Genomic DNA, 25766 nt, shown 5'->3' on the forward strand with positions numbered 1-25766 from the left:
GGACTATAAAGAAAGCTGAGCACCAAAGAATTTATGTTTTTGAACTGTGGTGTTGGAAGACCCTTGGGAGTTTCTTGGACTGCAAAGAGATCCAGCCAGTCAATCCTATAGGAAATCAGTGCTGAATATTCATTGGAAGGACTGATGCTGAAGTTGAGGCTCCAATACTTTGGCCACCTAATGTGAAGAACTGATTCACTGGAAAAGACCCTGATGCTGGGAAAGATTGAAGGCAGGAGAAGAAGGGGACAACATAGGATTAGATGGCTGGATAGTATCACTGACTCAATGGACGTAAGTTTTAGCAGGCTTCGGGAGTTGGTGATGGACAGGGAAGCCTGGCATGCAGCAGTCCATGGGGGGTCACGTAGAGTTGGGGATGACTTAGTGACTGAACTGACTTAACTGACTGTTATTTCATAACTACCACCCAAGTGGCCCACTGGGAAAGAATCCACCTGCCAATGCTAGGAGACATAGGAGACATGGGTTTGATCCCTGTCTTGGGAAACTCTTCTACAAAGGAAGTGGTAACCCACTCCAGTATTCTTGCCTGGGGAATTCTATGGACAGAGGAGTGTGGCAGGCTACAGTCCTTCGGATTACAAAGAGTTTGATACCACTGGGCACACACACAGTTCATAACCATCCTCATCATTATCTTCCTCCTCATCATTTCATGAATTTTTACCCCATTGTTGTTCAGTCACTAAGTCATGTCTGACTCTTTTCAACCCCATTGACTGAAGGACGCCAGGATCCCTCAGATTTTGTGCCAGTTTCATGTATAGTGAGTTGGAGATGCTATCTAAGCATCTCATACTCTGCCACCATATTCTCCTTTTACCTTCAATCTTTCTGATGCAGGCATCAGGGTCTTTTCACCCCTTCCCCCCACCCCCCCCACCCCCAAATGAGTCTGCTCTTTACACCAGGTGGCGAATATACCGGTAGTTAAGCATGAGTCCTTCCAATGAATATACAGGGTTGATTTCCTTTAGGATTAACTGCTTTGATCTTCTTGTAGTCCAAGGGACTCTCAGGAATCTTTTCCAGGACCAAATTTTGAATGTATCAGTTCTCCTGCATGCAACTTTCTTTATAGGCCAACTCTCACATCCATACAAGACTACTGGATAAACCATAGCCTTGATTAAATTTACTTTTGTTGGCAAAGTAATGTCTCTGTTTTTTAATATGCTGTCTAATTTCGACATAGTTTTTCTTCCAAGGAGCAACTGTCTGTTAATTTCATGGCTGCAGTCACCTTCTGCAGTGATTTTGGAGCCCAAGCAAATAAAGTCTGTCACTGTTTCCATTATTTCCCCATCTATTTGCCAAGAAGTGCTGGGACTGGATGCCATGATCTTCATTTTTGAATATTGAGTTTCAAGCTTTCTTGTTCACTCTCCTCTTTCACTTTCATCAAGAGGCTCTTAAGGATAGTGTCATATGCATATATGAGGTTTTTGATGTTACTCCCAGGAATCTTGATTCCAGCTTGTGGTTCATCCAGCCTGGCAGTTTGCATGATGCACCCTCCATATAATTTAAATAATCAGGGTCAAAATATAGAGCCTTGACATACTCCTATCCCAATTTGGAACCAGTCTCTTGTTCTGTGTCCAGTTCTACCTGTTGTTTCTTGATCTCCATACAGATTTCTCAGGAGGCAGGTAGGGTGTTCTGGTATCCCCATCTCTTTAAGAAATTTCCACAGTTTGTTGTGATTTACACAGTCAAAGATTTTGACATAGACAGTTAAGCAAAAGAAGATGCTTCTCTGGAACTCTCTTGCTTTTTCTATGATCCAACGGATGTTGGCAATTTTATCTCTGGTTCCTCTGCCTTTTCTAAATCCAGCTTGAACATCTAGAAGTTCACGGTTCACATACTGTGGAAGACTTACCTTGAGAATCTTGAGCATTACTTTGTTAGCCTGTGAGATGAGTGCAATTGTGCAGTCGTTTAAACATTCTTTGACATTGCTTTTCTTTGGGATTGGAATGAAAACTGACATTTTCCAGTTCTGTGCCACTGCTGAATTTTCCAAATTTGCTGGCATATTGAGTGCAGCACATTAACAGCATCATCTTTTAAGACTTGAAATAGCTCAAATGGAATTCCATCACCTCTACTGGCTTTGTTCATAGTGATACTTCCTACGGTTTACTTGACTTTGCATGCCAGGATGTCTGGCTGTAGGTGAGTGGTCACATCATCATGGTTACCTGAGTCATGAAGATCTCTTTTGTATAGTTCTTTGGTGTATTCTTGCCACCTTTTCACAGTATCTTCTGCTTATGTTAAGTTTTATACCATTTCTGTTCTTTATTGTGACCATCTTTGCATGAAATGTTCCCTTGGTCTCACAAATTTTCTTGAAGAGATCTCTAGTCTTTTCTATTCTCTTCTTTTCCTTTTTTTTTTTTTTTTTTGCATTGATCACTGAGGCTCAGATGATAAAGAATCTGCCTGCAATACAGGAGACCCCAGTTCAATCCCTGGGTTGGGAAGATAACCTGGAGAAGGAAATGGCAACCCTCTCCAGTACTCTTGCCTTGGGAATCCCTTGGACAGAGGAGCCTGGTGGACTCCAGTCCATGGGGTCACAGATTCAGACATGACTGAGCGACTAACACTTTCACCCTCATCAAGAGACTCTTTAGTTCCTCTTCCCTTTCTTCTATTAGAATGACATCATTTGCATATCTGACGTTGTTAATATTTCTCCCAGCAATCTTGATTCCAGTTTGTGATTCATGCAGCCTGAAATTTTACATGATGTATTCTGCAGTTCAGTTCAGTTGCTCAGTCGTATCTGACTCTTCGCGACCACATAGACTGCAGCATGCCAGGCTTCCCTGTCCATCACCAATTCCTGGAGTTTACTCAGGCTCATGCCCATTGAGTTGGTGATGCCATCCAGCCATCTCATCCTCTGTCATCTCCTTCTCCTCCCACCTTTAATCTTTCCCAGCATCAGGGTCTTTTCAAATTATTCAGTTCTTTGCATCAGGTGGCCAAAGCATTGGAGTTTCAGCTTCAACATCAGTCCTTCCAATGAATATTCAGCACTGATTTCCTTTAGGATGGACTGGTTGGATCTCCTTGCAGTCCAAGGGACTCTCAAGAGTCTTCTCTAACACCACAGTTCAAAGCATCAATTCTTTGGTGCTCAAGTTTCTTTATAGTCCAACTCTCATATCCATACATGATTACTGGAAAAACCATAGCCTTGACTAGACAGACCTTTGTTGGCAAAGTAATGTCTCTACTTTTTAATATGCTGTCTAGGTTGGTCATAACTTTTCTTCCAAGGAGCAAGTGTCTTTTAATTTCATGGCTGCAGTCACCATCTGCAGTGATTTTGGAGCAGAAAAAAAATAAAGTCTGTCAATTTTCCATTGTTTCCCCACCTATTTGCCATGAAGTGATGGGGCTGGATGCCATAATCTTAGTTTTCTGAATGTTGAGTTTTAAGCCAGCTTTTTCATTTTCCTCTTTCACTTTCACCTAGAGGCTCTTTAGTTCTTTGCTTTCTGCCGTAAGAGTGGTGCCATCTACATATCTGAGGTTATTGGTATTTCTCCTGGCAATCTTGATTCCAGCTTGTGCTTCATACAGCCTGGCATTTTGCATGGTGTACTCTGCATATAAGTTAAATAAGCAGGGTGGCAATATACAGCCTTGATGTACTCCTTTCCCTATTTGAAACCAGTCTGTTGTTCCATGTTCCATTCTAACTGTTGTTTCCTGACCTGCATACAAGTTTCTCAGGAGACAGGTAGGTGATCTAGCATTCCCATCTCTTTAAGAATTCTCCTTAGTTTATTGTGATCCACAGTCAAAGGCTTAAGTGTAGTCAGTGAAGCAGATATTTTCCTGGAATTCTCTTGCTTGTTCTCTGATCCAATGGATGTTGGCAATTTGATCTTTGGTTCCTCTGCCTTTTTAAAATCCAGCTTGTACATCTGGAAGTTCTCCATTCATATACTGTTGAACCTTAGCCTGAAGAATTTTGAGAATTACCTTGCTAGCAAGTAAAATGATCATAATTTTTCAGTAGCTTGAACATTCTTTGGCATTGCCCTTCTTTTGGATTGGAATGAAAACTGACCTTTTCCAGACCTGTGGCCACTGGTAAGTTTTCAATTTGCTGACATATTGAGTGCAGCACTTTAACAGCTTCGTCTTCTAGGATTTTAAATAGCTCAGTTAAATTCCATCACTTATACTAACTTTGTTCATAGTAATGCTTCCTAAGGCCCACTTGGCTTCATACTCCAGGATGTCTGGCTTTAGGTGAATGACCACAACATCGTGTTTATCCTGGTCATTAAGACCTTTTTTCTATGGTTCTTCTGTGTATTCTTGCCACCTCTTCTTAATCTCATTTGCTTCTGTTATTTACTCCAAAGCTATACAAAATTTTTAGTGAGCATGCAAAATTTTTATTTATAGATGTATTGTAGTTTGTAGGGCTAGGATATGAATCAATGAGGGGCTTATCTATTCTGGAAGTCAAATATTAGTGACAAAGACAAAGATGTGCTCAAAATTGACCCTTTATTTCTGAATAGTAATACTTTTTTATTCAGTCAGGTAAAAACAGTTCTTTTCTGGGCCTTAGTAGGAACTAGAAAACTTTAGTCTTCATGCCCATACCATTTTGTTAAGTGCTCTAGAGGTTTCTTAACCCAATGAATGCATGATTGGCTCAAGTGAGATGCCAGTTGGCTGAAAAATTTACTACATTAAAAAAAATGCCTATTGGAGTATAATTGATTTACCACGTTCTGTTAGTTTCCAGTGCATAGCACAGTGAGCGAGTCATACATATACACATAGCCACTCTTTTAGATTATTTTCCCATATAGGCCACAGCAGGGTATTGAGGGGAGTTTCCTATACTGTTATACAGTAGGTCCTTATTAGTTATCTATTTTTTATATAGTAGCATGTGCTATGGTTTTACCTGAGTCCACTATTCAGACATTGGAGAGAAACTATAGTAATATATTGCAATGGCTACCAGCAAGTTTTCACTTATTTGCCTTTCTATTTGTGTTAGTTCAGCTCTGCTGCTGCTGCTGCTGCTGCTAAGTCACTTCAGTAGTGTTCACCTCAGTGCGACCCCATAGATGGCAGCCGACCAGGCCCCGCCATTCCTGGGATTCTCCAGGCAAGAACACTGGAGTGGGTTGCCATGTCCTTCTCCAATAGTTCAGCTCTATTTTTATTAAAATAGGGCAAAAATAATAATAATAATAAGGTGAGAAATAGACTGAGGGATGAGTAACTCTGGCATGATACATGGTTGAAGAAATCAGATAATCAATATAAATAAAACACATACTATGTTCACAATAACATTGATTCAGTAATGTTTTCATTAGAAATTCTGCTATCTTATTATAGGACACATTTTGCTGCTACAAATACATGTTGGGGAAGTATGGTACTGAAAAAGTCAATTTTTAGGTAGGTTGATAAATCCAGGGTCCTAGAGGAGGGGAGAGGGTTCTGGCATTCTCAAGGAGAAAAGGACAATTTTTTTTTTTCCTACATCCCTTAGTCTTAGTCACAGAAAAGTTTTTTTTTTTTTTTTCCTTTAAGCCTAGAGCTGATGATTACACAACAAAACAACTCAGCTTAAACTCTGTACTAAGGATCATATAACAACACTGTATCCTGCTTGAGGACAGTCTGTCCTTGAAAAGTTTATGACTAATCCTGTTATTTTAAAATGTAAATTGTGGGAATGGGTTTGGTAAAATTTTTCTATTGTTAGTTCTAATCCTGACATCTTAAAATGTAAATTGTTGGAGTGGGTCTAGTATGATCTTTACAGCCTTGAGACAGTCTTTATGTTTACCATAATAAACAATTTAAAAGTATATAGCTTCCTTGCTAAGACTAGCGAGTGGAGCGCTATCTGCCCACTTCTTATGTCTATGTCAGAAGCTTTGCCTGCCCCTTTTCACTGATAAAACTTCTGCCACACAAGAGCCCTGAGTGGTCAAGTCTGGTCTCTGGTCCCGAAGCCAAATCCTCTTCTTCAGAACAGGAATCTAACATAAATCACTGTAAGCTATCAGTACTATGGTAGTGAAACTTGGTTTTGAGTTCCACCTCCACCGTTGCCATCGGGAGTTCCCTGGAGGCTCAGACGGTAAAAAAAGTGTCTGCCTACAATGCGGGAGACCCGGGTTCAATCCCTGGGTCAGGAAGAGCCCCTGGAGAAGGAAATGGCAACCCACTCCAGTATTCTTGCTTGGAAAATCCCATGGACGGTGGAACCTGGTAGGCTACAGTCCATGGGGTCTCAAAGAGTTGGACACGACTGAGCTACTTCACTTTCATTTTCTGCCATTGTCTTCCTATATGACCATATCTATACAGTAGTTACATTCCATGAAACTGACCATTTCACTGCTCAGCCAATCTACTTAAAAGTATACTTAGATTTGTCAGTGGAAGTAGAATACAGAGTTTTTTTGCCTTTTAATGGCCACTTAAATTACTTGACCCACATAAGGAAAAACATTTTTTAACAGAAAAGTTAAATTTTTGTAAAATCACATGCTATTTTTTGAAGAACGCTGCACATTAGTACACTACAGTTTCTTATATTGATACAACAAAAAATTTTTATACTACAAAATTTATAGTACTGATGTAGAAGACCAAAACTGTCTTTTTCAAAAAAGATACAAAGCTGAAGTTCATATCAAAGATTTTGTTTTTGTTTTGTTATGCATTCTTTAAGCCAACAACATTGTATTGACATAGAAAAATCATGAAAGAACATGAAGAAAACAATGAGGGGAGAGTAGCATTCTTCATCTTATTGTTAATAAACAGCCAATTGTTTATTAAAACTGTCTTTGATTTTAATTTGGAATACATGAATTTAAAATATGATTCATCCAGACACAGCTTTTAGAATCATAACTGTTGTCTTGGAATGCTAAATGTGTTTTTCTAATGCTCAGAGCTCCTTAGGAGCTGACTGCTAGAATATTAAGCATTTTAAGTTATTTGATTCAATCCCCTTGGTCTGATTTCTCCTGCTCTGGGAAGATAAGTACCTGACCTAGATGTTGTAAAATAGATTATTGCTGACTTCCTGAACTGTGAAATTCCCTAGAAAAATTCAAGAAAGCAGTGATGATTTTAAATTAACAATGATGATTTTAAATTAACCTTGATATAGCTGAATTTAATAAAATGAAATGGCATAATTATTAGTCAAATGAAAACCCATGTTTTATATACATTATTAAAGGTAACTGTGATTTTTTAAAAAGTCACAAATGCAGGTAAATGTAGAGAGAATGTCTTTTTTTTTTTTTTTAATTGGGTCCTTAAAATAATGTATCATCTGATACATAGGTGTATTGAGAAATAAAAATATTTGTTTCATGCCTTAACATTTTCCTGAATTTAGGTTAATAAATCTTTTGAATACTAGGTTATTGTAATTCCACATTTCTCTACAACATTCTCTATGAATTCAAAAACCCATGCTAAAGTAAGAATTTTTTTGCAAGCAGTTTGTTCTAAACATCAAAATTTAAGATATGGGAGAGAGTGTAGTGGTCATTGAAAAAAGGCTGCTGTCAATAAAAGAAGTGAAGTCGCTCAGTCATGTCTGACTCTTTGTGACCCCATGGACTGTAGCTTGCCAGGCTCTTCCATTCATGGGATTTTCCAGGCAAGAATACTGGAGTGGGTTGCCATTTCCTTCTCCAGGAGCTCTTCCCAACCCAGGGATTGAACCCGGAATCCCGCATTGCAGGCAGACTCCTTAACCTCTGAGCCACCAGGGAAGTTAATAAAAGAGTAACTTGTATTTTAGGCACAAACACGTCAGAGTTTCTAATGCTGATGGGAGCTATTGATTGCAGTCTGAAGGATTCACTGTTTGTTTTTTTAGTTTTTAAAACTGCTTTCTGTTGTTAATGAGACTGAGTTCCATTCTGTGACCCATGCACAACTCTCACTGATCCGGATGACTGGAAGCTGTTTCCTTTGTGAAACACCTTTGGGTTCCCTGATCTGCACTATGTAATCACTAGGGAATGATATAATGTAGAGAAATATCAGTTCTTTTTGAAGATTATTACTGTATAAGGTATATTTAATTTATTGCAGTTTCTGTTAAATTTAATATGAGATGTGAAAAGGGCCATTTATAATATCATATAAATTTAGAAAAGACATAAGAGATGCTAGTCTGCAATTGTATTAGTCAAGAAGACCAAACTATGTTGCAGTTACAAGTAATCCTTAATGTCTTTAGGGCTGAGTGAAAACAAATGTTAATTTCTTGCTCATATTCATGTCCATTACTGGCTGCCTGGAGGTTGTCCTATCTGTTTTCTTTCTGAGAAGGAGGCTAATGAGATAATCAACATCTGAAACGTTGCAGGTTGTGTGAACGAAAAATACTGTCTGCCATATCAGTTAACAAAAGATGCTGCAGCCATCACATTACAGCTGTCCATTGGCTGGTGAGCCCTGAGAAAATGCAGGATGTGAACCATGTCCCCCACTCCAGTCACCACCACTCCCACTGTGCACCCTGAGGAGACTCATGATAAGAAAACACAGGATACTGGCCCCAAATAGCAGAGGTTCATATCAAAGGAATGATTTCAGTGAGCCCAGACACTCGGATCTTCCCATAGGTAGAAAAACACTCAATTCCTTAACTTGATATAACAGGTTTTCTTTAATTAACAGTAATCTTGATGCTACAAATATCTGGTCTTTTGTTATGAAAATTCCTGTGTATCTAGGCTTCAACGTTGACTCCTTCAGTCAGTTTCTCAGAATTATCTGAAATGCTGTATCTCAGGGTTAAGTCCTCAGTTTTGTCCACTGAGTAAAATATAATTCTCAACTTTTAGGTTATGCAATTTTTAGTTGACAGTTGCCAAGATTAAGAAAAATGAATATGAACTGTCCAGCTCTTAAAACTTCCATCCAGAAGTGATATGACACATTCAGCTCACATTTTAATTGGTCAAATAAAATTATATGGCCACATTTGCCTTGAATGAGGTCATTGTGATTATTTTAAAATCAATATTTTGCAAGGATTACTAGGGTTATGTATATTGTTCATTGTTCGTCAGTCACTCAATCATGCCCAACTCCTTGCAACCCCATGGACTGCATTACACAAGGCTTCTCTGTCCTTCACCATTCCGAGAGATTGCTCAAACTCGTATCAATTGAGTCAGTGATAAAATCAAAACATCGTGTCCTCTGTTGTCCCCTTCTTCTTCTACATTCAATCTTTTCCAGCATCAGGGTCTTTTTAAAAGACTCAGCCCTTCACATCAGGTGGCCAAAGCATTGGAATTTCAGCTTCAACATCAGTTCTTCCAATGAATATTCAGGATTGATTTCCTTTAGGATTGAATGACTGGATCTCCTCACAGTACAACGGACTCTCAAAGAGTCTTCTTCAACGCCACAGTTCAAAAGCATCAATTCTTCAGCACTCACCTTTCTTTATAGTCCAACTCTCAATATCCATACTTGTCTACTAGAAAAACAATAGCTTTGACTAGATGGAACTTTGTTGGCAGGGTAATGTCTCTGCTTTTTAATATGCTGTCCAGGTTGGCCATAGCTTTTCTTCCAAGGAGCAAGCAGCTTTTAATTTCGTGGCTGCAGTCACCATCTGCAGTGATTTTGGAGTATAAAAAAAATAAAGTATCTCTCTGTTTCCATTGCAAAGAATATAATCAATCTGGTTTTGGTATTGACCATTTGGTAATGTCCATGTGTAGAGTCGTCTCTTGCATTATTGGGAAAGGGTGTTTGCTATGACCAGTGAGTTCTCTTGGTAAAACTCTTTTGGCTTCTTCCCTGCTTCATTTTGTACTCCAAAGTCAAACTTGCCTTTTAGTCCAGTTATCTCTTGACTTCCTATGTTCATATTAGTGTATTATTTAGGAATGTATTTCCTCAGGATTAGTGACTGTTGGTAGAATGCAATACCTTAATTTTATGGGAGGATTACTCAGGATTTAACCCAGCAAGTGTGTAAGTGTACACTGGAATGAGTTTTGTTAAAACAGAATCTAGAACCTTTGCTTATTACTAGAAATGCCTATTTTAGACACCAAAATCTTCATTATAGTTTCCCTTTGAGCTATTCTGGTTTTGATATCTATTTATAGAAGGAACAAACCTCAACATAATAAAAGCTACACACCCACAGCAAACATTATCTTCAATGGTGAAAAATTGAAAGCCTTTCCCCTAAAGTCACAAACAAGACAAGGGTGCCCACTCTCACCACTACTATTCAACATAGTTTTAGAAGTTTTAGCCACATCAATCAGAGAAGAAAAAGAAATAAAAGTAATCCAGATTGGAAAAGAAGAAGTAAAACGTTCACTGTTTGCAGATGACATGATCCTCTACATAGAAAACCCTAAAGACTCCATCAGAAAATTACTAGAGGTAATCAATGGATATAGTAAAGTTGCAGGATATAAAATTAATACACAGAAGTCCGTTGCATTCCTATACACTAACAATGAGAAAACAGAAAGACAAATTAAGGAAACAATTCCATTCATCATCACAACGAAAAGAATAAAATACTTGGGAATAAATCTACCTAAAGAAACAAAAGACCTATATATAGAAAACTATAAAACATTGGTGAAAGAAATCAAAGATGACACAAATAGATGGAGAAATATACCACGTTCATAGATCAGAAGAATGAATATAGTGAAAATGAGTATACTACCTAAAGCAATCTACAGATTCAATGCAATCCCTTTCAAGCTACCAGTGGTATTTTTCAGAGAACTAGAACAAATAATTTCACAATTTGTATGGAAATACAAAAAACCTCGAATAGCCAAAGCAATCTTGAGAAAGAAGAAAGAACTAGAGGAATCAACCTGCCTGACTTCAGGCTATATTACAAAGTTACAGTCATCAAGATAGTATGGTACTGGCACAAAGACAGAAATATAGATCAATGGAACAAAATAGAAAGCCCAGAGATAAATCCACGCACCTATAGACACCTTATGTTTGACAAAGGAGGCAAGAATATATAATGGAGAAAATACAATCTCTTTAACAAGTGTTGCTGGGAAAACTGGTCAACCACTTGTAAAAGAATGAAACTAGAACACTTTCTAACACCATACACAAAAATAAACTTAAAATGGATTAAAGATCTAAATGTAAGACCAGAAACTATTAAACTCCTAGAGGAAAACATAGGCAAAACACTCTCTGACATAAATCATGGCAGGATCCTCTGTGACCCACCTCCCAGAATAATGGAAATTAAAGCAAAAATAAACAAATGAGACCTAATTAAACTTAAAAGCCTTTGCACAACGAAGGAAACTATAAGCAAGGTTAAAAGACAGCCCTCAGCATGGGAGAAAATAATAGCAAATGAAGCAATTGACAAAGAATTAATCTCCAAAATATACAAGCAGCTCCTGCAGCTCAATTCCAGAAAAATAAATGACCCAATCAAAAAATGGGCCAAAGAACTAAACAGACATTTCTCCAAAGAAGACATACAGATGGCTAACAAACACACAAAAAGATGCTCAACATCACTCATTATCAGAGAAATGCAAATCAAAACCACAGTGAGGTACCATCTCATGCCAGTCAGAACTGCTGCTATCCAAAAGTCTAAAAAAAAAAAAAAAAAAAAAAAAAAAAAACCGCTGGAGAGGGTGTGGAGAAAAGGGAACCCTCTTACACTGTTAGTGGGAATGCAAACTAGTACAGACACTATGGAGAACAGTGTGGCGATTCCTTAAAACAACTAGAAATAGAACTGCCATATGACCCAGCAGTCCCACTGCTGGGCATACACACTGAGGAAACCAGAATTAAAAGAGAAATGTGTACCCCAATGTTCATCACAGCACTGTTTATAATAGCCAGGACATGGAAACAACCTAGATATCCATCAGCAGATGAATGGATAAGAAAGCTGTGGTACATATACATAATGGAATATTACTTAGCCATTAAAAAGAATACATTTGAATTGGTTCTAATGAGGTGGATGAAACTGGAGCCTATTATACAGAGTGAAGTAAGTCAGAAAGAAAAACACTAATACAGTTATACATACATATATATATATACACATGTGTGTACATATATATATATACACACACATATATATACTAAATATATATACTAACATATATATAAATATACTAACACATATATACTAACATATATACATAATGTATATAGTAACATATATACACACACATATATAACATATAACATATATATATGCTAACATATATATACACACTAACATGTATGCATATATACATAACATACATATATATACACTAATATATATACATATATATACTAACGCATATATATGGAATTTAGAAAGATGGTAATGATAACCCTATATGTGAGACAGCAAAAGAGACACAGATGTATAGAACAGTCTTTTGGGCTATGTGGGAGAAGGTGGGGGTGGGATGATTTGAGAGAATAGCATTGAAACATGTATATTATCATATGTGAAACAGATCACCAGTCCAGGTTCGATGCATGAGACAGGGTGCTCAGGGCTGGTGCACTGGGATGACCCTGAGGCACGGGATGGGGAGTGAAGTTGGAGGGGTTTCAGGATGGGGAACAGATGTACACCGATGGCTGAGTCATGTCAATGTATGACAAAAACCACTACAATATTGTAAAGTAATTAGCCTCCAATTAAAATAAATAAATTAAAAGGAATAAATGTTTGAAGGTGTTATTAATTTCATATTTTAATAGTAAAAAAGGATTCACTGTTAATTGTTGAACACAGAGCCTATAAAGAGAATCTTGAACAGTTTACTGAACCAGTTAGTATTAATAGATATGTTTATCAAACTAAATCTGGGTAGCCTCTTCCTTTTTCTATTTCAAATTCGAGTGAAAACCTTGATGAGGAATGGCAAGAGGCCCCCAATCTCTTCATTATCCTAACTTTACTTTCAGTCTATTGCTTTGAACCAATTGGTGTCATATCAGGGGCTCCAAAGAGCTCCAGTACCATAGTCCTTTATGTCTCAGTGTAGAAAAGAATTCACTGAGAGACAAAGGGATAGATAAGAAGTGATTTACTACAATAGGATGCTTGTGAAGTTTACAAGCAGATGGGCAAGAAATGCTTCACCTGAAGGACATACTGGGGTATTTATAATCAAAGGAACAGTGGGGAGGAGAACTTCTTTGTCTTTCTTGAGTAAACGTCATGCTTCCATCATCAGTTCCTCCTCCAGATTGAGCGGAGGAGTTTACTTGTCCCTACATGGTCAAGCTCAACCCATAAATTATTGCTTTTTATGCGTGCATAGTATTTGTCTTAGGGATCATCATCTTAGCTCACTGGGCAGTATGTAGGTCTCATGCCACCACTGTTTTATTGTTTGGGGTCATGTCTTGTGTTTCTGCTGCCTCATTTTGTTGCTAAGCAAGCCTGCTTGATTTTGTGGTTAAGCAAACCTGGTTTCTTGAGAGATTATTAATTTACAGAAATCTCCGATAATTTTTCTGCTTATAATCCCCTATTGGGATTAGCTATTTAATCACTGGCTTTGTCCATTTACTCTGTCCCACCAGCTTCCTTTATGCAGTTTTAACTGTGCAGGTTGCATTGCTTACCTGTTATCAAGGCTTTCAGTATTAGTTCTGAAAATTTCTAGTTATCTCCAACTGCATCCGAGTTAACTAGAGACCTAAGCAATAACACTTTATGACTTGCAAACCTGTGCTCACCAAAAATAATTAAAATTTTTTTTGTCCAATACACTCTGAGGAATACCTGCTGATGCCTTCTCTACACTTGGTTTGCTTTCCTCTGTATTTCTCTCGATCACCTCAATTTCTTCTACTGTGTCTCCTCTATAGATCTTGACATTTTTTGTGTAAGGAAGAGATCAGTTTTCATGTTGTAAACATGACCTCAGAAAAACTCCCTTTCGTTGTTTAAAAATCCTACTCTGGGACAATACATAGACTGCATTTAAAATACCTTGCCTGGATACAAACATTTTAGTTCTCTGTGTGTGTGTGTGTGTGTGTGTGTGTGTGTGTGTGTGTGTGTAATGGCTCAATGACTCTTGTGGGTAAGTCTCATTTGTTCCAGAGCTAATGCTACTGATGTAACTAAAATACTATTTATCTAGTTCATCAATTTGCAAACATTTTATGTGATATTTGAATCATTTTCTTGGACTCCTAGTTCTAGAGATTCTGTTTGAATATGTTTTAGGTAGGATCCTAGGAACTACCTTCTAACAAAATTATTCAAGGTACTCTCAGGACAACACTGTCTTTCATCTAAATAAATTACATCAAGGACATAATCAAATTATTGTGTCTTTATTATCGTGAATGAGGAAACTAAAACACAAGCAGCAAAATAAAGAAATCAAGATTTAAGGAAATAGTTGTGTGAGCATGGGTGAGTTAGTGACTTCCAGTTTTCTCATCTTGCTAACCTCCAGTTTCCTCATCTGCAAAAGCAGGAAAATCTTACCAGTCAGTTGAAATATTTAAGTTAGTTAATATTTGTAAACTATTTAGCATATTTCTTGGAACTTATTAAGAATTAACATTGATTATGTTTAATGCCTTTGACATTGTTTTTTTCTTTGCTCTCATCTTTCTAGACCTCTTGGCCAGATATTACACAAAAAATTAATTCAATAAATTATGGTAGAAAACTGCCATAAATATATTTGTTTCATTTTCCATCATATCATCATATCATATGGATCTTCTCTTGAGGTCCCACTTATAGCTGATGGTGTTGGTACCCTACCCAGATTCTCTTTATTGAGTTGGCACACATATCTCAGCTGTATGTTTTATCTGTCAACAGTTCACACCTTCGCCTTCTTAGAGAAGATACGAAGGTTCATTAGCTTTTGGGTGAACAAGCCATTTTCTTGGAGGTGTCTAGAGAGTTGCATCCTCTTTCCCCTCTCTTCAAGCCAAAGCCAGAAATAACACCCAACTTTCTTTTCTCTGGACAAGACACAACTTATGCTCCAGAGCAATGTTTGGAATCAGTCTGAGATTAAAACTTTGGAAATCACTTATTTGCTGTATTGCTTTCCCTGACCTGTCCTGTTTCCCTTGCCCACTTGCAGGATTTTCCTGAGGAAATCCCTTCAATAAATCCCTAATCAGACTCCATGTCTAGGGAACTTGATCCAAGACAATGTTCATAGTGTTTTCTTGGCAAAACAGGCTCAGGGACAGGAATACCACTAAAGAGAAAACCATTGGATTTTTTAACATGGCACCTCAGCATGAATCAACTGACATGTGGCAAAAATTCAAACATACTTATTTAATGAATACAAATGAGTCCTTAATTAAATGAAAAATCAAATCTCAACATTTTCCTAGTCCTTGCTATATTAAGCCTAGTTGGTTAAAGCTTATCTCCATGCAAAGAAATAAAATAAGTCTTCTAGCAGGCACTGCAGAGTCACTGAAGTAAACCGGGCATGAAAAAACCTCTGAAACTTGAGTAACTACTTTTCAGCAAGTGGGTTCTTATCTACTAGGAAAGAGGATTTAACGAAAATGGATGTTGTTTGTGAGTCTTTCTTGTCTTTCACGCTCCAAATTCTACAAGGGACACTGGAGTAAGGTCTGTTGTAAATACATTTAGCTAATTTTCCTATATTCATTTATCCTAAGTGACTTGAGAGATCAGTATTAGCAGCAAAGGAAGCCAAAGAGCCTGAGTTCTCTTTGCTGCACCTACTCTGTGCTTTGGCCTTTCCTCCTTGTACTGTCCCTCCAGTTTAAATAACAACAATAGCAATCATAAAGCTAATATTTAGCCAACATTCACCAGGGCCTTACATGTTGTTTTGTTTTTTTTTTTTAATTTAAAACTTTAGTAATGATATGAGGTAAACAAAGACTATGGTTTTGGAAGTATGACAAATTTTATGGTAAAAAGAGGAATTTGATAAGCAGTGATAGCAGAAAACTTTTTGTTGTTGTTTTGTGAGATGAATAATATATTAAGGATAAAAATATTGACCAGAATGGAAGCTGTAATTTACATAAGACTGTGGGAGTCTAATCTTTTTCTATTGCTTAACATGACAAACCAGGAGATAGGTGTGGATTTAGCAAGTGACATTAACTTGGAAAACACAATGACTTTATATCACCCATATCTTTCTACAGGTTTCGCTGGTGGCTCAGATGGTAAAAAGTTTGCCTGCAGTGTGGGAGACCCGTGTTCGATCTATGGGTCAGGAAGATCCCCTGGAGAAGGAAATGGCAAACCACTGCAGTATTCTTGCCTGAAAAATCCCGTGGTCAAAGGAGCCTGACAGGCTACAGCCCATGGGATCACAAAGAATCAGACACAACTGAGCGACTTCACTTACACATTTTTACAGTAGTGTGTAGAAAACAGGTTATCACTTCTGACATGTAGGGCATTATCATCAAGTTACACAATGGTTGTGTGATTTATAGTAATGAGATTTATTTTTCAATAATTCTATGAAAATCACTTAATCTAGGTGTTATTATTAACTAAAATGAAGAAGCATTAAATTTATTTTCTAGCAGCTTATATATTTTATATAAAAGTCAGGTTATGATTTCTGGAAAAATGTCTTCTATTATTGCTCTTTGAGAAATTATCTCCACATAATGTCTGTAATCATGTATTTTGGTTAGAAGGAATATTTACAATTATCCTCAGAGAGTTTGTGTTTTGAGGATGATGCAATATTTATGCATTGTATCATTTCTAAAATTTAAAAATGTAACTTCTAAATTAAAGTTTTAATGTTGACAGGGAAGACACATATGTAACATATGTTCTCAATAGCAGGGACTTAAACAGTAAGGCACTAGTCTACTATGTTGATTTATGATAAAGATTTTAAGACCTAGAGAATTTGAATGAGTTGCCCAAACCAAGATTCAGTTCAGTTCAGTCGCTCAGTTGTGTCTGACTCTTTGCGACCCCATGAACCACAGCATGCCAGGCCTCCCTGTCCATCACCAACTCCCAGAGTCTACCCAAACGCATATCCATTGAGTCGGTGATGCCATCCAACCATCTCATCCTCTGTCTTCCCCTTCTCCTTCTGCCCTCAATGTTTCCCAGCATCAGGGTCTTTTCCAGTGAGTCAGCTCTTCGTATCAGGTGGCCAAAGCATTGGAATTTCAGCTTCATCAGCCCTTCCAATGGACACCTAGGACTGATCTTTAGGATGGATTGGTTGGATCTCCTTGCAGTCCAAGGGACTCTCAAGAGTCTTCTCCAACACCACAGTTCAAAAGCATCAATTCTTTGGCACTCAGCTTTCTTTATAGTCCAACTCTCACATCCATACATGACCACTGGGAAAACCATAGCTTTGAGTAGATGGACCTTTGTGGACAAAGTAATGTCTTTGCTTTTTAATACGCAGTCTAGGTTGGTCATAACTTTCCTTCTAAGGAGTAAGCGTCTTTTAATTTCATGGCTGCAATCACCATCTGCAGTGATTTTGGAGCCCAGAAAAATAAAGTCAGCCACTGTTTCCCCATCTATTTGCCATGAAGTGATGGGACTGAATGCCATAATCTTAGTTTTCTGAATGTTGAGCTTTAAGCCAACTTTTTCACTCTCCTCTTTCACTTTCATCAAGAGACTCTTTAGTTCTTCTTCACTTTCTGCCATAAGGGTGGTGTCATCTGCATATCTGAGGTTATTGATATTTGATATTTATATTGATATCTGAGGATATTGATACTGATATCTTGATTCCAGCTTGTGCTTTCTCCAGTCCAGCATTTCTCATGATGTACTCTGCATATAAGTTAAATAAGCAGGGTGACAATATATAGCCTTGATGTACTCCTTTACCTATTTAGAACCCGTCTGTTGTTCCATGTCCAGTTCTAACTGTTGCTTACTGACATGCATACACGTTTCTCACGAGGCAGGTCAGGTGATCTGGTATTCCTATCTCTTTCAGAATTTTCCACAGTTTATTGTGATCCACACAGTCAAAGACTTTGGTGTATGAAAAAATTGGGGGATGTGGTGTTTAAGTCGCTGGGTATTTCCTCGATAGATTGACTGCATTAGTGACTTTTTTTTCCAGATGGTTATTAGGAATCTGGAATACATTCACAAAGTGTTGTTTCATAAAGTGATTAGTTTCTTGGCTTCTAACAAATGCTTTCTTATCATTCACTACAGTTGAAATACTATGCACATTAGGAAAGAACACTCTTAAATCACTGCTATAGTGCAAAATAGGGGGAGAAAAACCCCACAAAGTTAAATAATTTAATTATCATGAGTGTTAGGACTTATGGAGAAATAAGCTTAATCAAGATGAAGCAAATCAGTTCTTTAGAAGTTTGTGGAAATTTAAATAGGCCTTGGAGGCAGGAAGCACTTTCTTGTCAGTTCAAAATGTTCAGATATACTTTCCCTGAGTGGAGTTGTGCCTAAACTAGCTCAGCTCTAAACACACATGCTTAGAATAACAAACTGAACACAGAGAAAAATAAGTTGAACAGATTGAGAAAACCAGGATGGCATGGGGGATAGGAGAGAATTAAATGGTAGAGATATATTTTCTTGAAGAAATTAGGTAAGATTCAAAGAATAGAGGAAGAGGATTAAAAAGGATGTGTGTTTATCTGTGAAAAACTGCTAGAGCCAGATGAGTTAGTCATGAAAGACCAAGTTCATTTCAGTCACTGAGTTTTGTCTGACTCTTTTTGACTCCATGGACTGCAGCTCCCCAGGCTTCCCTGTCCATCACCAACTCCCGAAGCTTGCTCAAACTTAAGTCCATCGAGTCAGTGATGCCATCCAACTGTCTCATCCTTTGTCGTCCCCTTCTCCTCCTGCTTTGAATCTTTCCCAGAATTTCCCATCTTTCCCAGTCTTTTCCAATGAATCAGTTATTTGCATCAGGTGGCCAAAGTATTGGAGTTTCAGCTTCAACATCAGTCCTCACAATGAATATTCAGGACTGATTTCCTTTAGGATTGACTGGTGGATCTCCCTGCAGTCCAAGGGACTCTCGAGAGTCTTCTCCAACACCACAGTTCAAATGCAATTCTTCAGTGCTCAGTATTCTGGCCTGGAGAAGTCCATGGACTGTAGAGCCCATTGGGTCGCAAAGACTCAGACACGAATGAGTGACTTTCACTCACACACTCACTTCACTCAGCGTTCTTTATGGTCCAATTCTCACATCCACACAGGACTATTGGATATAGCAAAGGAATAACGTGCATCTGAATGAATCCCTTCCAGGATTCACCATTAGAAAATTTCAGTTTCTGGTTTCTGGACCCTACAGAGGCAGAATAGGAAGAGGAGGTAGAGGGCTACCAGCTGTTCATGTACAGTTATATGAGATTTTTCTAAAGCAGGTGTCCATTACTCAAGGAGCACCTAGGTAACAGTTTAATTCTTTACTTTGTACTTTCAGAATAAAATAGATGGTTTCTTACTTTGTGAAGAAATGATTAGGTTACAGTATGAACTGCATGCATGCTCTGACTCTTTGAAACCCCAAGGACTGCAGCCCACCAGGCTCCTCTGTCCATGATATTTACCAGGCAAGAATACTGGAGTGGGTTGCCATTTCCTACTTTAGGGGATCTTCCCCATCCAGGGATCAAATCCTTGTTTCTTGTTTCTCCTAGCTTTGGCAGGCAGATTCTTTACCGCCACACCACCTGGGTGATTTTCTTTCCTTTACACTAGGAAAGGCTCCACTGATCTTCACCTGCCCCAGATCACAGAATCATTGATTGAAGAACTGAAAAATAGAATCCAGGTTTCTGACTCCAAACCCAAGGTAATGTATACTCTATTCTCTTAGATCTCCTTGACCTTGTAAAAATATTTTATTTTAAAGTATATTGGAAAAATAGATTGGCATTATGAGAAGTATTTACTAAAAATAGTGTCAGAACAAGGTTTGATTTTAACCTCCAACATTTCCCAGCTGTGAGGCATGGTGCCAAATAGTCTTTGTAATTGTTGTTTCTTCATTTTTAATAGGTGCATCTAATTGTTAAGAATACCAATCTTGCACATTTAGTTTGAGTGAGAAATGAAGACTTTATATGAAATGCTTATAACCATGCTCATGGGCTTCCTTGATGGCTCAGTAAAGAATCTGCCTTCCAATGCAGGAGATTCAACTCCCTGAGTAGGGAAGATCCACTTGGGAAGGAAACAGGAATCTACTCCAGTATTCTTGCCTGAGAAATCCCTTGGACAGAGGAACCTGGTGGGCTACAGTCCGTGAAGTGTCAGAAGAGCTATATATGACTTAGCAACCAAACAACAACAACAAAAATGTAGGGATTTCAATGATTTGCCTTACATCTCAGTCCCAGGTATACTACCTGATTATCTCTAATACTAGCAGAACATAGAAATTTCTTGCCTTGTGGATTTGCAGTGTGCAGTTTTGTACAAGTAGAAAACTAATGCCTCTCAGCTATTCCTCAAGAAATATAAACTGAAACACTAATTTTCTATGCTTGACTTTAGGCAAGTCTCATAGGAATAATCTCACATATCTATTTTAAGAGATAATTTTCTTAAAAAAAAAAAAAAAAACTCTGAAGTGAAATTTTCTCACAGTTAGGTTTGAGATGAACTTGGGCATATTTGCATCAGTGAATCTTTCTTAAACCAGCTAACTAAGATAATGTATGAATGAGGGGATATAAAAAAGATTCTTTAATTGTTTTCAGTGATTTCTTTACATGGATATAATAATAGATAGCAAGAATTCCTAGACACTAAGAGGAAAACAGCAAAAACTTTGAATAGGCATGTCACATAGGTGTTCACTGTTATGCTTTAATTCTCTTATTTTATTCATTCACTTACTCTATCAATAAATTCAATAAATATTTATTGTTGTAAAAGAAAAGCAGATTAAAGACCTCTACTGTCACAGAATTCTAGTAATAGAAATGAATAAATTTTTAAAAAGATGGATATTACACACATGCTATATAAAAGTTAAAATGAGATGGTAAAGTAAGGAAGACTGGTGCTAATTCAGACTGGGTGGTGAGGAAAGACTTGATGGCAGAGATGTATTAATCAGTACAGTTTCATTCTTATGAAAAATAGCCCAAAATATCAGTGTCTTAATGCAACAAAGTTTCATTTCTTGCTCATATCACAGTCCAATGCAAGTTGGAAATAGTTCAGTCATCTGACTCCATAGCCAATGCCATATAGTTCATATTTTCAATATAACAGCACTCCATTCCCAGATACCAATTGCTAAATCACTTAGAGTTTGACCAAAGAGAACTACTAAAGGTATTATGGAATAAAAATTTACTAGAGGAATAAAATCTCACACAATTGGGTAAGTAAAAGTTGAGACTGGCAAGTTGATTAGAATCACTAAGCAAACTTCCTAAAACCAGGCACATCCACCTATCAGAGGGTGACTATAAAAAGAGGCTGATGGAAAAGTTTATGGAAGCATTTGATATTGCCCAGGGATTAGTTTTGGCCAGCAAGATCAACAGGTGAGAAAAGATCTAGAAACAAAATGGGGGAGAACACCTTGCTGCTACTGGCTGAGCATTCTGTTTATAACATTATGACTTTAAAATTGTGATTATTGCTTAAATTATCCTATATAAATCTTGAGCAAATTTTCTTTTTAGTAAATCAAACTTGATATGACACAGAAAGCAGATTCTGGGAAACACAGTTCCATCTTATCCAGGTTGACATAGTACAAAATCACTATAACTATGGATCAATTCTGAGATAGAATCAATTACAGAAAGAAAATTGGAGAAACACAAACACAGAAACTAGAAAGCATGCTACTAAAAAACTAAAGTCAAGGAAGATATTCCAGAGGAAATAAAAAAATATCTTAAGACAAAAAAAAAAAAAAAATTGATAAACTAAAATGGCTCCAGAATACACATACTGAGATGATGATAGAAAATTGGAATAATATCTTCTGATGAAATGTTGAAAGGATGGCAAGAATGGATACAGGCTTTAGGGAACCTGAAGCATTTGCATTTTAAGAGAAAGGCTTTAATTGTTGCAACAAAAGCATTTGGCAGAATTCAATACACTTTCATGATAAAATTTCTCAGAAAGCTAGGAATTCAATGAAACTTCCTTAATGTGATAAAGAGCTTCTAATGTAAGATCCTGAAATAAATCACATAAAAGTAAAACAATGAATGCTTTCTATATAAAAATAAGGTTAAAAATAAAGAGGATGTTTTTCTGTCCACTTTTATTCACTACATATGAGAGAAGGAACTTACCAATGCAGCAAAAGAAACAGAGGCAAAAGATTTGAAAGAAAATTAAAATTTACATATCCAGAAATGACATGATTATTTATTTAGACTATCCTAAGTATTAATGAATACTACATCTGGTAATGAGTCCAACATGCTCCCAAGGTACAAGGTCTATATACAAGAACCTATTTTGCTTTTATATACCAGCAACAAAAAAATAAACATGAAATGAAAAAAATAACAATTATATTTAAAGCAATACTAAAATATTCAGCAATTAAGGGGAGAAAATAACCTCTATACTAAAATGAAAAGATATGCTATGGTCTGGTCATTGACATGTGATGTTATGCATGTTCTTGTTTCCAAATCTTAAGATTCCAATTCTCCCAATTTAATATATACATTTAATGCAATTACAATGACAGCTTTAGCAGACTTTTGTTGTTTAATTGAGAAAATTTAAAATTCATAAAGATATGAAAAGGGCATAAGCTTGGTGTAAAATAATCAGGAAAAAAAGGTCACATTTGTACTTCCTGAACAAAAGATTTATCACAAAACTAGATAATCATGATATTGCAGGAAGCGGAACCCCCTCCAGGCCCAGAACTGGGCTCTTATCTAACACTTGGAAATGAATTGTCTGAGGAGACACATGTGCTGATAAAGCAGGAGATTTTATTGAGAAAGGGCACCTGGGCGGAGAGCACCAGAGTAAGGGAAACCAGGAGAGCTGCTCTGCCACGTGGCTCATGGTCCAAATGTCTGACTAGTCAAAGCTATGGTTTCTCTAGTAGTCGTGTATGAATGTGAGAGTTGGACCATAAAGAAGGCTGAACTGATGCTTTTGAACTGTGGTGTTGGAGAAGACTCTTGAGAGTCACTTTAACTGCAAGATCAAACCAGCCAATCTTAAAGCTATGACAAACTTATGACAAAATGCATTAAAAAGCAGAGATATCACTTTACCAACAAAGGTCCATATAATCAAAGCTATGGCTTTTCCTGTAGTCATGTACAAACATTAGTGGTGGTGGTTGTTGTTCAGTAGCTCAGTCTTGTCTGACTCTTTTCGACCCCATGGACTGCAGCACGCCAGGCTTCACTGTCCTTCACCATCTCCCAGAGCTTGTGCAAACTCATGTCCATTGAGTCGGTGATGCCATCCAACCATCTCATCCTCTGTCATCCCCTTCTCCTCCTGCTTTCAGTCTTACCCAGTATCAGGGTCTTTTCTAATTAGTCAGTTCTTCACATCAGGTGGCCAAATTATTGTAGCTTCAGCTTTAGCATCAGTCCTTTCAATGAATATTCAGGGTTGATTTCCTTTAGGATTGACTGGTTTGATCTCCTTGCAGTCCAAGGAACTCTCAAGAGTTTTCTCCTAAACCACAATTCAAAAGCATCAATTCTTCAGCATTCAGCCTTCCTTATGGTCCAACTCTCACATCCATACATCAGTTCAGTTCAGTAATTCATTTGTGTCCAACTCTTTGCGACCCCGTGAACTGCAGCACACCAGGCCTCCCTGTCCAATGTCAACTTCCGGAGCTTGCTCAAATTCATGTCCATCAGGTTGGTGATGCTATCCAACCATCTCATCCTCTGTCATCTCCTTCCCCTCCTGCCTTCAATTTTTCCCAGCATCAGGGTCTTTCCTAGTGAGTCAGTTCTTCACATCAGGTGGCCAAAGTATTGGAGTTTCAGCTTCAGCATCAGTCCTTCCAATGAATATTCAGGACTGATTTCCTTTAGGATGGACTGGTTGGATTTCCTTGCAGTTCAAGGGACTCTCAAAAGTCTTCTCCAATGCCACAGTTCAAAATTGTCAATTCTTCAGTGCTCAGATTTATTTATAGTCCAACTCTCATCCATACATGACTACTGGAAGAAACACAGCTTTGGCTAGATGGACCTTTGTCGGCAAAGTAATGTCTTGGCTCTTTAATACACTGTCTAGGTTTGTCATAGCTTTTCTTCCAAGGAGTTAGCATCTTTTAGTTCTGTGGCTGCAATCATTATCTGCAGTGATTCTGGAGCCCAAGAAAATAGTCTGTCACTGTTTCCATTGTTTCCCCATCTATTTGCCATGAAGTGATGGGACCTGATGCCATGATCTTCCTTTTTTGAATGTTGAATTTTAAGCCATTTTTCCCCCACTCTTCTCTTTCACCTTCATCAAGAGGCTCTTTTGTTCTTCTTTGCTTTCTGCCATAAGGGTAGTGTTATCTGCTCATCTGAGGTTATTGATATTTCTCCTTGCAATCTTGATCCCATCTTGTGCTTCATCTAACTTGGCATTTTGCATGATTTACTCTGCATATAAGTTAAATACAAGCAGGGTGATATTATAGAGCCTAGCCTAAGAATTGATGCTTCAGAACTGTGGTATTAGAGAAGACTCTTGAGAGTCCCTTGGACAGCAAGGAGACCAAACCAGTCAACCCTAAAGAATATCAATGCTGAATATTCATTGGAAGGACTAATAGTGAAATTAAGCTCCAATACTTTGGCCACCTGATGCAAAAAGCCGATTCATTGTAAAGGACCCTGATGCTGGGGAAGACTGAAGAGAAGAGGGAGACAGAGGATAAGATGGTTGGATGGCATCACTGATTCAATGGACATAAGTTTGAGCAAACTCAGTGAGATAGTGAAGGACCGGGAAGCCTGATGTACTGCAGTTCATGGGATCACAGAGAGTCGGACACGACTTGGCGATAGAATAACAACACCAGTAAATGTATATGGTGTGCTAGTGGTAAAGAACCCACCTGCCAATGCAGGGGACATAAGAGACGTGGATTCGAACCCTGGATTGGGAAGATCCACTCCAGTATTCTTGCCTGGAGAATTTCATGGACAAAGGAGCCTAGAGGGCTACAGTCCACAGGCACACATAGATTTGGACATGACTGGGTGACTTAGAATGCATGCACGCATATATGTATATATTCTAATGGTACTCTTAGCACAGATTTCAAGACATGGAATTATTGGAAACAAATTTTTCACTCTTTAAAGCCAAATTGCTTTTCAAAATAGTTGTTCAAAGTTACATTGTCCTAGCATAGTTTGAAGTAATTGAATCTTAATCATGGAAGGGTTATAAATAGAACAATAACATACTCACATTTATAACTTAGGAGAGAGAAATGAGACTAGAGACAGTAAATACAGTTAGGAATTGATTACATTAGACAATGCAGGTAATGATATGAATATACACAACAATTGAGCAGCACTTGACATCCATTTATTCATTTCTACAGTACTTAATAAATATTTATTGGTCACCCGCTGTTTCATGCAGTATGCTTGATAGAGAAATGATTTAAAGCCCAGAACTTATGTTCCAACAGTAAAAGCAAAAACAAGGTGAGCTTCTTTTGTGATTTAGGAATACTTGG

This window comes from Cervus elaphus, chromosome 15 (assembly GCF_910594005.1).
Source record: "Cervus elaphus chromosome 15, mCerEla1.1, whole genome shotgun sequence".
NCBI classification, from domain to species: Eukaryota; Metazoa; Chordata; class Mammalia; order Artiodactyla; family Cervidae; genus Cervus; species Cervus elaphus.